The 15,000-nt window shown below is 37.2% G+C and overlaps 1 protein-coding gene across 6 annotated transcripts in view; it reads right to left on the minus strand.

Moving 5' to 3' along the window:
* The window catches only part of LOC135222883 (uncharacterized), a 141,046-nt gene that overhangs the window by 16,111 nt on the left and 109,935 nt on the right, over nucleotides 1-15,000 (minus strand). For all 6 annotated transcript variants that reach the window (XR_010316377.1, XR_010316376.1, XR_010316372.1 and 3 more), the window contains one exon: nucleotides 3,489-3,609. The gene's annotated coding sequence lies outside the window, so the exon portion shown is untranslated. The remainder of the gene's footprint in view (nucleotides 1-3,488; nucleotides 3,610-15,000) is intronic.

Here is a 15,000-nt window from a genome sequence, read left to right on the forward strand (position 1 = left end):
TCAGAGTTCAATTAATAACATTCTCGGATCACAACCTAGGAACCAGCGTCCGTTCCTCGAGCGCAGTCATAAAAGGAACGACTTGGGCGCGTTTTCATAAAGCTACATCATAATGACGTTCACATAAGCAGCCAATTCTGTACTTGGTAATCAGCCGACTGTTGCGGTTCGCAGACGGAGAAAAAGGGAGAAGAGAGAACAAAAATATAATGGACATGAGCGTCCAGTGCGGGAGGACGTCGACGGGGTAATACTCATTCCGATGACCTCTACCTCTGTCACGCCAGTTGGGATACTGTATGAATTCCCGGCGATCTCTTGCTTGTTTTCGTTATCGACGCTAAACTATTTCTATACTGAATACAATACAGCAATTGCTCTGTAAATCATACATAATTTTATTGTAATATACATGACCCAAATTGTATAAACAATACGATAACAAAAAGCCGCGGGACATTATAATAAAAAGACTAAATCTTAATAAATAGGCTGTTGCTAAAAAAGAAAAAAAAAAAACATCAACGAATAAAAACGCAACGTGGATCCAAGCTCACAATTGAGAGATGCATAGACCTTCTCACTTGCTATTTCACGTAGGAAAACAATAAAAAAAAATTTATAAAAATAGTCCACTGATCTCCAATAAAATGAGAACAATAGCAAAAGCTTTTGCATGCATTTCCATCTCGCTTTATCAAGAAACTTGTGCGACGGTGCCTAACTCCCAGTAAAATTAACAGCTCCCAGAATAACAGCAATTTCATCGTCGGAAACAACGAGCACTTGACATGACAATTCCACTATCAAGAAATAAACTCCAGCTCAGATTAATTTAGCGTTTTAGGTTCTCGTGAAAACAGAGTTAGGTTTCCGGCCGTCTGCCGTGTTGACTCGCAGCCTCTCTTGACAAATATCTTTCCATTTATCCTAAAGGCATTAGGCTCTGCCGAGAAAATGGCTCGAGGTCCCTATTTTTTTTTTTCTTTTCTTTTCTTTTCCGCTCAGAACAAAAACGGCTTCTCGTAAAGCGAATAATCTGTATTTTTCTCCGCCACTGTAATGTTATCGCAGGCAAAAAAATGGTTCATACAGATCGATTATCAGTTTTAAATATCATTGTCCCAAGTTACGTTTTTATTTATATGTTGAGATGAGAACTAGGAATTCTTGTCTTTCCGGTAAGTTTCCCTTTTAGGAAAAAATTCTCTCTCTGGATCGTAAGAACTTGGCCTCGACAGAAAGAAGAAATATGCTGGAATCCTTCCTTGAAGTAAAATTAAATTCTCGTAAAAAAAAAAATTAATTGCGTCCTTTTTAAAGTCATCGCTTTTCTCAGCCTGGACGGACGCTCATAATTCTCGTCTCCGTCTACTTCTCCCAATACATGGAAACAACCACACACATCTCGCAAAAACACATTCGGCCACGACTTACCCGCCCACGATCTGACAAAGAAATTCATTCGTAATGAAAGCCAACCGAATCACAAAGATGGCCAAGCATTGTACATCTAAATCAACCATTTGGCGAGTCTTGAATAAACATAATGGCAAGTAGTTCAGTCAATGGCATTGTCTGGGGGAAATAAAGTGGGCTTCCTTTGATACATCTCGCATAAAAGGAAAGGATTACCGAGATGGAAGGCGTTTTAAAATGCAGATATTAATCCTGTGGATGAATTGCACCGCGGAGAAGGGAGAACAAAGAGGCATAAAAAGGAGGAGGAGACTATTGACACTGTAAGGGATATACACAAAAGAGCTCATTAAAACGGGTGAGATAACTGTTATTTCAATGTCCATTTGGGATAATAACAATTGAGCGTTTGGCTCGTGATGACGACAATATGCGAGAACATTCATCCATATAATACAAAAAATACTTTTCAATAATAAGATACGGTTACGTTTAAGACACTATGTTCACCATTATAATGTGTATAATATAACTTTCACAATCATAATATGAAAAATATTCGAAGGAATGATATTCGTTTATTTCGATAAGGGTCAACTTCAATATTCATGAACACACATAAAGACGATTTCATATCCGTTATCATCATCATTTCGAAGTCTATTATAGCTACATCATTACTACTGCATAATTTGTATGTCATTATAATGAAAAAGCTAGTTCAACATTTTCGAGCGTATTTCCAAAACAGTCGTAAGCATTTCGTCTTTTCCTCTTGGATGAGGAAAGATAATTATTCCGTTGTCGCTGAATTAAGTTTAATAAGTGAAGGTTTAACCTTACCTAAAAACATCTAAATAACTAGAACGAATTTCCCCTTCAAAATAATGAGAGTTGCTTCAACCTTGTTACCAAATATTTCAAGAATGCTCGACCACATTAAACATATAGGAATATCAACGTTTCCTCTTTATTTTAGGACGTTGTATTCCTTTATCATCTCCCTACAAAGTTGAGAGGAGTTGATATATCCACCCATGTGTCTGTTTGCTTGTATGTCTGTTCACAAAATAATTTTACAAATCATGGATGGAATTTCAATAATTTTGTGACGGATGGGCTTCCGCAACAAAAAAAATAATAATAGTAAAAACTACATTAGATTTTGAATTGGATCTGCATCAGGAGGGAGATTCAGGATGCTTTTTATTGGTGCTGGAGAAGAAAAGTGCTCTTACTACTTTCATAATTCGCAGTATTTTCGAGATCCTCTAACCTTAGTATTTTAGCCACTCAATAATTTCACATTCATCCAATCCAAATTTGACATTTACTTCCACAACGCTAATTGTTGAACAACTGTGTTCGGAAAAATATCGTAGTAACGCCAGTTTACACGATTTAATCAACATCAAGAATTTGCAAGCGTCATTACTGGTCTCAATGACTGAAGGCATTCCAACGCTCAAGCCTCTGAACCTTTTAGAATTTGGATCAATACGCGCAATCTTTATATGTGAAAGTAGCCTCTGTGAGGTTTTCTCCAACATGAACACTACTTCAGGTAATAGTTGTCATACACAACTATGAGGAGCATTACTGAAATATACAATACAGATAAGAGAACCATTCAACCAAATCAAGCTCTTAATAAGAGAGAGAGAGAGAGAGAGAGAGAGAGAGAGAGAGAGAGAGAGAGAGAGAGAGAGAGATTAAACACAATCTTTATGGAACGGGAAACAACCTATTAATGGATATAACACTTCCACTTAATTAACTAATTAATTAAACTCTGGTTATTATGTGAGAAAGAAGGGACCATGAATCTTAATATATAAAATGCCAAGTGTATCCGTTTTTTCCTGTATAACAACGACACACTACAATTAATGAATGAAATCTCTGTTTAGAATTATTGCCGTCGGCCAACTGGGGGCCTGTCCATTCCACATTTGGCCCTTATATAAGCCCCCAGAATGAAGAGGGTACCTTGGGTCAAGCATCGGGACAATACGTAATATTAGAGTCTCCTGTGACGGTACAAAAACACTATAGCATTTAGGACTCACCCAGTGGTAGGCAGTTGTCGACCACACATGCGGGTGAGGATTCGGTCCGCTAAGAAGGGTGACCCGCGCTGATCCTATGTGACTTCGCATGACCGAGGTCACTGCCATTTCCTTAATACACCTGTAGAGAAGGAAGGAAAATGGGGGTAATCAAATCACCTGTTAAAAGTCACCGATTGCATTTCTCACACATAATGTGACACAGTCTTCGTTTTACAGCTCTGATGTGTACAATCAAAATTTACTTTACCATAATAAATACTGTAATAGAATTAAGTTAATAATTGAAAGTCGTTTTATATAAACACTGAGATACATTTCTCATAGAAAAAAAATTCTAAAGTTGTAATTTTTCTTAAAGAAGTGAAAACAGCTAAATATGATAGAGGACAAATAACAAATAAATGGAAGAGAGCTTGGCAGCTGAGAAATGAACAAACGCAGTGAAGTACTTCAAGTACTGTGTATAACGTGTTATGGGCGTTAGCATAGATAATACCATGAGCCGGTTAACAGAAGTGTTGGGGAGGTGAACACCAAGGTAAGGAATGGAGGGAATTGTGTAAATTACAAGTGAAATGGACTTCTATGATGCATGGGCACTGAGGTCGAACCTCAGGAACTGGTCTTGCCAGACCCCCAACATTATCCCCAACCCCTCCTCCCACCCCACCATCCAAGAAACAAAATTATGACATAAACAAGCATGCAAATGATAAGAAATAAAAAATGATCAGTGATTATAACACGAGAATGTGTGAAGAAAAGATTAATAAGAAAAAAGCTAACAGGTGAATATGAAAAAGAGAATTTTACTAAAAACCTGACTTAAAACTGAAGAACCACTGGGTTACAGACGCGAACGCATATATAAGCACTAACTTGCATTCCTGAAATAAAGCGAACACCATTTCCTACTTTTACTCGAATCACTTTAAGGAAGAGCTTGTTTGTTTTGTTTGTTTGTTTGTATGGTGTTTTTACGTTGCATGGAACCAGTGGTTTTTAAGCAATGGGACCAACAGCTTTACGTGACTTCCGAACCACGTCGAGAGTGAACTTCTATCACCAGAAATATACATCTCTCACACCTCAATGGAATGCCCGTGAATCGAACTCGCGGCCACCGAGGAGAGCAGCCTGACAAGGAGTATCCATAATACTCTGTTGACACGAATCAGTCTCTCTAAAACAAGTAAGCACAGTAAAATCTACCACATCCTTCTATTGCATAAAGCCAAGCTAAATCGTAGAGTAGAGCAGTAATGATATTAAAGCATCATTTTAAATCCATATTAGTAAGAGACCCGTCATGCCCCCCTTCAACACAACTCTATGGAAATTATCAACCGCCTGACTGAAGTTTTAGGAACTTTCTCCGTCCTTCCTTATTCCCTGACGTACAGTCTATCGCCTCCTCCAGGATCAAGTCAGCTTGTTTGCTCTCTTCATGCCTGGTCTGGGTAAAAGAACTTTAACAGACTGCCTGTTCGACTGGCTGTTGCCTTAAAAATAGAGAAGGAAAATATTATCAGAGCATTCATGCCCTTGAAATAACTAACGACTCCGCTTCAACGGCCGTCGGAAACAGGCTCCTAATCATCGCTAAAACCCAAACTTCCGTCTCAAAACTGCTTACGACGCAACTTCCCCTGCAATAAAGTCATTCGGCTAAAGTGATATCAAGAGGACTTGGCAGCTTCGCAGAACTCATCAAAAGCAAAGACTTCTTGCATATGCTTCCACGCAACTGACAGGTCTAAATGCGCCAAGTTCCTGGATTCTCGGGACTTTAGGGTTGTCTTTAGAATACAGGGTTTAATCACGGATCTTCGCTCTTTTTTCGACTTTCCACTTTATTTTATTTTTTTAATGAACCCCGAGTTCATCATTCCCTTTCTACTTTATTCTTCTCTTCCAGAAGGAGCGGATGTGGTCCAGACGTGTAGAGAGAAAATCTTGAAAAGTTGAGTTCGAACGTTGTCAAAAAAAAAAAGAAAAAAAAAAAAAAAGCTCGGACAGGCACGCGTTCGAACACTTTATGGAGGCACTTTGTACGAGCATATTTATACATCGATATTCTTGAATGAAATCCTTATTCTTAAAGTTTGAAATGAACTCGTTTCTTGAAGATCGTAGAACTTCAGAGATAAGTTACTTGGTTGCTTAGATTGATACGGTACCTAACTGAAATTAACTTATTCTCACTCTCTCATGAACATATAATATATATATATCTAGAAATATATATATATATATAGATATATATATCTATATATTATATATATATCTATATATATTATTATAATATTTATATATACACACATATGTATGTATTCATGCATATATATGTATATAAATATATACATATATGTATATCTATAAATATCTATAACCTCTCAATATTTTATCAACATTTTCCTTCATATCTTAAGATGGCAAAGAAAAACGCAAAAACGATATTGAGAAATCTTTCCAGGTGTCAGCTCTTTTTATATTTGTTATTATAACCTATAATTAATTCATTAAACAATTAGAAATCTGCCGCAGATGCACTAAACTCGAAGAGCATATTTTATAAATATACCACTATGTATTGCGTGGAATTTGTCGGACTGGATTGAAAAATTTTTGAAGGACTGTTCATGCTCTCGTATCTGGCGTATGCAGTGAAATGTATAATGCTTTGAAATTTTCGTTCTTCAATGCGCTCCTACTTTAATTAAAAATTATAAGCCTGCCTTTGAAACAGCTGAACTTGTTCAATATCAAATTTCTGAGACGAATAAACGTGAGAATGATGTACAAAAACAAAATAACTACCGTTCATGTGTACTGATGTGGATTTTCTTTCAGTGTTAGCGTTTTTCAAAATATAACCATCTTCACAGAACAGAGTCGAGCAATTTCCTCCCAACGTTTCGAATGAAAAAAAAAAAGATAATAATCTCCAACGACGAAGTTTATCAAGACAATGAGGGTGATGGAGTGCCATAATGAATCAAGTTAACTCGCACTTAACAAATTAATGGACAGTTGTAATTATGGCCTAAGATTATTAGTGCATTTTACGCTCTTATATGTAGCTTACAGGGAGAGGGATCCTACTGGAATGAGGATAAGTAGTTATTTTGAAATTTGGAAGTATAATTCAGTAAAAAGAAAACAAAATTAAGGCAAGACCTAAGCGTTCGGAAAAATGACTTATTAACAAGGGAAAACCAGTCGGATTTTTTCTTCCACATTATAAGCTAAACCGTTCCTCCTTGCACCCATTTTAAATGTCCTTTTTGAGGAGTTGGAGTGTATCACTACATTTACCTCCCACAAGTTGTTTATATTTTAAGGCTTAATTTTACACAAATTTCCCTAGGTGGACCACGTGATCAGCAATAACTGATCAGAATGTGGTGAGAATCCGGATCTAAAGAAGGGAACTTTAGAGAGGTGTAGTGATCGGGGAGCGGGGACGGGGTAGGGGTGTGGCAGTTGGGGAGTGAGGGCGTTTGGGATGGGGACGGGAGGAGGATATCCATGGCTTTATTTCTACAAGAAGCTTGAGATGGAAGAGAGTATAACCTGCATGGGCACAGGTCTAATTACATTGGCCTTTATACCACAGGTTTGAACCTGGAATACTTTTATTTTAGCATCCATCCAAGAACCAAAACCAATTGTTTTCTCGTCCCCGATTCTTATTCTACTTCAGATTTTGCACTACCATGAAATACACAAAGGGTTGCCAAACATCCCTCTCCACTCAAACATTCATTGTTGCTTCAGTGTTATATCTCTATCCCTGTACAGGAAATGTGTGTGTGTGTGTGTTTGTGTGTGATATAGCGTAATGTAAGTCTTCCAGCTATCCATATTGCTTTGACCCGACCATGGTGACGAGTTTAATTAAATTTAAAATTTTATTTTTTACTATCACAGACTAACCACTAATTTTAGTTTCCAAATACCTGCACTGGTTAGACTTGAATTTTACTTCCAGAGTGACTCAAATTACAACGCAGTAGCCTTCAAAGATAACTTCAGTTTTTACCTCAGCACATGGTCGTTTCCATTGCTTCGTGCACTTATCCTTTTTATCTTTTTCTTCCTCCAATTTTATTACCACCAGAATTTCATCGTTTTTGGAAATGAAGCTTTAATTAAATTTATCAGCTAAAAACGCCAATAACTGACGATTCTAAAAACTTAAAAAATAATGTCAACTGAACTTTCAGTCTAAATGGAGAGCGTGCATTTAAACTGCTATTCGTCACACGTGTAATAAATTATGTGATTTACTTCGCTTAATCAAATTAGGACGATTCTAAACCCCATTTCATTTCAGAGCACTTTCATTAAGAATAACACAATTAGAGGGAAAGGGATCATTCTGAAATGTTTACAATAATTTATATTTTTTTCCACAACAAACACGTACAACAATTGCTGCGCTAAACAAAGAATAGCTTCCTACAGTATTTCCCTCTAATTCTATTCCAAATTATGATCATTTCTTAATGGGACATCTTTTTCTTTCTAAACATTGTACGGTTTTGGTACGGAATAATGTTGGGTGTCATTGCATGAACGTAGTTTCTATAATGAAATAAAAAATAGTAATAATACTCCTTTATCATGATTTCATGCGTAAATGCATCAAAGATTGGCAAGTTGTGTACTTCTAGTGTAATGCACATTAACATATTGGGACGGTAGCTACAATCTCGCTGATGACTTAAGTATAGTATGAGAGAGAGAGAGAGAGAGAGAGAGAGAGAGAGAGAGAGAGAGAGAGAGAGTACACACTTGTTCATCCTCTTCAAATTGCGGTGGTTATATATTTGTTTGCATGAAAGTAAAAATACAACTATTTAGAACAGTATTAGAGTGAATTAGCATATGTTATGTCATTTTCAGATGCGAAGAGAGAGAGAGAGAGAGAGAGAGAGAGAGAGAGAGAGAGAGAGGGGGGGGGGGCGGGGGGGGGGGGGGGGGGGGGGGGGAGAGGCCAGAAAAACACGTTCTCTCCGTCATTAAACTCTTTAAGCTGCGTAGGTGATTATATTAGGAACTGCAAGAAGGTAGAAAACAACTAAGTAGAATGTTATAAAGTAAATAGAGAGAGAGAGAGAGAGAGAGAGAGAGAGAGAGAGAGAGAGAGAGAGAGAGAGAGTCTATTTAAATTCAGCGTCTCATTGGCACGGCCATCAATAATAAAAATGTTCCATATCCCTGCCCTTACCATTCACTTTCATATCATACTAGAATGACTTAACGGCTGCTCTATAAGCATGAGCCCGTACTGGCATAACGCAGCTTCATAAAAACAATACACATAGCGTAACTATTTAAAGCCCAGGACGCAGTGTTACCATGCGAAAACACAACAGGCGGATGGACAGACGGAAAAAAACAGAGTATAGTACCCTCTTCCCTAACCCCGAGTTGAAGCTGTTAGTAGTCTCCCTGGCTTTATAAATTAAGGACAGGGGGAGGAATGAGAAACTTCTGTTGCGTTTTTCTATTGTCTTTTGCTCAGTGTCCGGCATCAACCTGTTCTGTTTGGTTTTTATTCACACTGTATGAGGTGGAATATAAATCAAATGTTCAGGATTGCGAACCCAGCAGAAATATCAATCTAGCAAAGCCGAAGTTCCTCAAAAACTGTATAGTGGGAGTGCTGACATCCAAGCTGTTCTTGAGACTCAAAAAAAAAGTTCACCTTAGTATGAACGCCCATGCCATCAATAAATCGTTGATGAAACTTGCAACAAAGGGTATAAGGAGAGCGGCAACGGATCAGAATGAGATCTGCTAACCACTGGAGTAAGAAATGTGGTAGGGGTCGACAGAACATGTAACCAAATGCACTGATATGACAGGAGGAAAAAATGGGAATATTCCTCAATAAATAATATACAGCAAAAAAAGAACCTACAACAAAAAGCTTTGTTGGAATCCGGTAAATTTTCCATTTATGAAAAATACAGTACGCATCCGCTCTGCATTCTCTAAATGGCTTATTAATTTATTACAAGGCATTTTCCTATTTGGCAGAAGTTACTTTATGCACGATACAGCAACTCTGGAGCAAATACCATGTTTGTGTGTCTGAGAGAGAGAGAGAAGAGAGAGAGAGAGAGAGAGAGAGAGAGAGAGAGAGAGAGAGAGAGAGAATTTCTTGTATCGCATGAATATCATACGAATAGTTTCAGGAGTGAAGGTTACTTCGTCCGGGCCTTCCTTCCTTTTTTTTTTTTTTTTTTTTTTTTTTTTATGGTGCTATTTACTTTTACGACGGAGTGATAGCTTTCATCTGTAGTTTCTCCATCTACATCCGTCTCTCCCAAAACTAGCCATAAGCCGTGACAGGTACCTAATTCACTACAAAGGTCAAAAGAGGCATATTGGATTTTGAGGAAAGTACCCATGCCATACACCCTCTCGTCCGATTTGGGATTCGAGCGCGCTACCACTTTATATATATATATATATATATATATTATATATATATATATATATTATATATATATATATATATATATATAAAAATATATATAATATCCAGTAAAGTGGGGAGATATCTACAACAGCAACAAAAATAGCGACGATAAACGACAACAAAAACAGCAAGACGTCCATCCAGAGGGGGAGAGAAACTCTCATTACGGGCATCCTCTCGCCCACATTCCTATTTCGTTAAACGAAACATTCAAAGAATGGCTAACCTGGCTTGGCTACAGACTCTCATCGCTCGCATTTTTTCGCTATTAATAATGGCAAAAGGGGTTACCTCCCCTCGGCTATGTCTTCAATAAAAGGAACACAAAATCCTTTTCCTGCCAATATATACCAAGTCATTCCTTTTTATTTTTTTCCGCATGGAAGCTCCTTGCATAAAGGCTTTTATTTATGAAATATCGCCTCTCATAAAAGAATGCACGAGGGTTTCTATTTAGAAAAGAATGCGTGCAGGTTTTCATTTGTAAGAAACTACAGACACTTGTTCGTAAAAAGTATATAAAGGCTTTCATTTATTTTGTGAATGAAGATTTTACTTTTTTAGATTATTCCGTAACTTGTTGATTGCAAAATAATAATAAAAAATAAAAAGCACTCTTTTCTTCGGTAAACATTGTTTTGTAAGGTAAATGATGTTGAGGATTTTATTTGTTGCAAAATAATAGGTAGTGTATAACATTTGCAAAAAAAATGTGTATATCTACGAAAATTTTACATCCACTTATATATAAAAATACAATTTTACAGAGCCAAACTAACACTGAATTGGGCTTGATTTCTTCGTAGTCAAACAAACTTTCTTTCTTTTCCACTCTTATCGAAAGGGAAAGGACTTTGATTGTCCTATGGGATGAAGGAATTACTGTTAATGGATTAAACGGGTAGAGTGCCTGAAGTACAACTGCAATACAAAAAGAGATGATTACATCGCATAATACAAGAGCATGAATAAGTCTATGGTACAAAAGTAAAAAATGGGTGGAAAAAAGCATGATACGTTAAAACTTTAGGGCTAATCTCATCAAATACTTATAAAAAGTTTTTGTTCTTTAGGAAAGAGAAGTCAAAGAGACAGGTTAGTGACTAGCGGGCTCTTAGATTGAAAGAAGGGCAGAGGTGCCGTTTGAAGGGAACTGAGGTCTATGCTGGTGAAGTATTTTAAAGATTTGCTGTCTGAAAGATAAAGAGAAGTAGAGCTGAATGATGCCAGATTGGGAAGGGTTAAGGTAATCCTGAGAATGGTCGTGGAAGTGACTGGTTGGGGGATATAAAAAGAGCCATTAAGAAGTTGAGGAATGGAAAGACGAATGGAGTTGATAGGATTATGAGATTATGTGGTATGGAGGTGATAGTGTGATTGTCTGGCGGACCAAAGCGCCAAACGTATGTCTAAAAGAAAGAATAATTGCAGATAGATGTATCTATATAAAAAATTAAAGGGACATACACAATGTACATATATGCATGCGAGTGCAACAACAAAAACGGTTCGAATCCTAGACAGGACGGAGCGATATGTCACGTTTCACTGAAGCCCATTGTGCCCCAGCTGGCCTAAGCCAGTAATCATTCACAACATGAAATATTGTGAAGAATGTCAATGGTATTTATAACATGGGTATCTTCGATCTCAAAACATTGCTCACTTTTATTCTCAGGAAGTTGTGATATGCAAGGTAACAAGGCGTGATCTGACCTCCAGCTTACTCGGGAACCTTACAAGATTTTCCCCTTAAGCATAAGTTGTAAACATGTTTCTAACTTTTAACGTAAATTAAAACGTGATAAATCTACACTCAAACAACAGAGCCTTGTTTCACCAACGAAATTAAAAATATATACGCTATATCTTATTAAAAATGATTTTTCTGTATTGTTTAACATGCACATTATTTACCTTTTACATTTTCACTCTAATAAATATATCATAAATATCCTATCCTAAAATTCCTGTATCTTCACTTCAAGCCAAAACACCTTTTTCAGAACTTTTTAGACTCTTCATAGACCTTTCCTGCACCCCCAACAAGAACAAGAAGAAGAACACCAACAATGAAGTAGTTTATAGGCTTACTCCCAGAGTAAGCGAAAATGTTGAGAACTACTGCATCAAACAATGAATTATGTACCTGGCAGTTAGCCAAGTGTTATAGGTCACTGTCGGGGACAGAATAAGGCTTGGGGCTAGCAACCTCATCCCAGATAACAAAGAAAAATGACAGTCTAACGCCTCCTAGAGCAAATACAACTAATTTTAACAAGTGCAGTATTTTTAATTTTTAATATTTTTAATTTTTAATAAGTTATGGTACCAAAGAGATTGTTGAAAGACTTGATAACAAAACGAAGCATTTTTCTGCAAACCGCGGCTGCGTTTCATTGAAAGCGAAAGGTCGGAAGAATGACAAGGAAATGGGGATCATCGAATTCCGCAAAGCTACAGTTTATTTTGAAGGGCCTGATCAGGAAAGCCAGATTCATGAATCATACGAACTCGCTTCATGCGGAAAGTTTGTTCAGCCAGAGATTAAGTGATCAAAACGAAATAAAACAGAGGGGAAAGGGCTAAAGGGAAACATGGCATAAAAGGATATTGCAAAACATGCCACAATAATAACGAAATAAGTAAAAGAAAAATGATGATATACGGGAAAAACGGTAAAGTGAAATAAGGAAAAATGGAAAAAATATGGCTAGAGAGAACATATGAAAATCAGGAAGAATGGAAAATATAGGGTGAAAAATAAGGAAATCAGTAAAAGAAAAAACAATGATAATGTAATAAAGAAAAAAATCACGAGAAAACTAAAAACAGAAAAATACGAGATAGGAAAGTTTCGGATAAAGCTGAAATAATAAGCGAAAAGCACTAAAAGGGGGAAAACGGGAAAATGAAGACCATAAATTGTACACTTTTGTCACGTTCCCATTCACCGAAAGACGAAGAGCCCTCAGGGGACAGTCATGGAAATGAGAAAATGGAAGCGAAAAGAGGAAAAGGAATTCCAGAAAAATGGGATATATAGAATTGTACGCAAGCGGGTCGATTATAGGAATAGGAACACGCGAAAGAGGAAAGAAAGTACGAGAGAAAAAAAGAATTTTAATTGAAGCCATATACAACCATCAGTATGAGATTGTAAGTAAAAGATAAAACAGAATCAGAGAGGTGTAATAAAAGAACGGTATGGAAAGAATTAATGCAACAAGAACGTTTATATGAAACAGAAAATAAGAGCATAACAAAAAAAAAACAGCAACAAAAAACGAGAACCCTAAAATAAGAAGGTTCAAAAGAGAGAGAACTACCGATATTGGAAAAGCAATTAAGAAAATCGATCACAGGAGAAAGGTTGTAGGCAAGTAGATTTCGGCCATTGCCATAAAATAAAACGCTCCTGTATCTGGGTATGCCTGAAAATACAGTCAAACCATTCTTGTCTCTTGGCTCAACGATCCCCCACCCCACAACTTCAGACCCCCTCTCTCTACAAAATTTCTTTTTGACCTACAGACAACTCTAAAGGCAAATGCAATAACACATATCAAACGGAAATGTCATTTAACTCTACTAAGGACAGAATCGATGACAGACCTATAGACACACGTAATAAGACAGCCACAAATATTTTTGTCAGTTACATATGTGGACAGCGACACGGTCAGACAGTTTGACACGAAGGCACACTTCGTTGTCAGAGGTAATAAGCCGCACTGGAGAAAGAACGTGTATAGGAAAATCGTAATCCGCTCCTTGCTCTGCATAAAGTGGTTCACTTAGAGAAAATGTCGAGAGAAAAAGTGCGGTGTAATTTCGCTCCTAATTCAAGGTTTCACGTGGATTAAGCAGCTGCACAAATATGCTACCTTCAGGCCAATTCCGCCGGATTATAACTTTTCCAATTTTTCCCACTGTCAGACTTGAAGTTCGTTCCTTCAAGTAATTCTTTCCAATAATCGATATTTCCTTTCCTCCCCCCTTCTCACTCCTAAAGAGAGAGAGAGAGAGAGAGAGAAGAGAGAGAGTCCTGGGCCCATTTCACGTATAGAGTTTCAACTTTGTTCTTACAAATGTGTGTTAAGTGTTATTGGTTATCGTTCTGGTATACAAAAGTGTCATTTGGTTCAAGAGTCTGACCACCACCGCCAGTGGGAAATTATTTTTCAAAATAGCACCTACTTCTCTCTCTCTCTCTCTCTCTATTACGAGGAGCTGATGGATGAGATTCCAGTCTCATTGATTCGCTTTACGAGAGAACTAAACGATTTCCGTTTTAAGAGTTAAAGTAACATTAAGTAAGAACAAATATTTCCTTAATGAATTTTTAAATGAATTTTGTTTTATGTGATACGAACGAAAAAAAAGTACCGGATGAATATTCCTGAAGCACCAGTGTCCTAGGAAACACGACTTGTATATGTCCTTCAAAAATCTTGTTGAATATCATCAAAAGAAACGTTGAAAATTGACCATATCAGTACCGACGCCCTTGAAAAAACTTCCCATTTGCTTTACGGGAGATAGCGAGTATCAGCTTAAGCTGACTAGCGCGTCCTATGTTTTCTGCCAACAGGGGCCGGGGTGGTCAAGAGCGATTGAGCACTCAAAGGGTTAAGCATGTGTGATATTAACTCCTTACCCATAAAGAAAATATGCAGGCTACTTGGTGAAAAGTTTTCGGCAAGATGCTAAAAAATGAGTTAAAAATCTGTAATATATCAACGAAGCATGATTCAAGATAAAGGTGAAAGACGCTGTATAAGTGTCCCAATTGGCTGCTGATGATCTTCTGATATTCTTTTCTTAATGCGAATATCAATGTGATGACAACCTCAATATCAATTTCTAACCCAGGCTCAAAGGAAACATCAATATCAATGTGACGGCAACCTAAATACCAATTTCTAGCCCAGGCTCAAAACATACATCAATAATGAAGAGATCGGAGTGAGTTTATTATTCAAGGGGGTTAAAGAAAAATCAGGCACAAGA

The sequence above is a fragment of the Macrobrachium nipponense genome, chromosome 8 (assembly GCF_015104395.2).
Source record: "Macrobrachium nipponense isolate FS-2020 chromosome 8, ASM1510439v2, whole genome shotgun sequence".
NCBI classification, from domain to species: Eukaryota; Metazoa; Arthropoda; class Malacostraca; order Decapoda; family Palaemonidae; genus Macrobrachium; species Macrobrachium nipponense.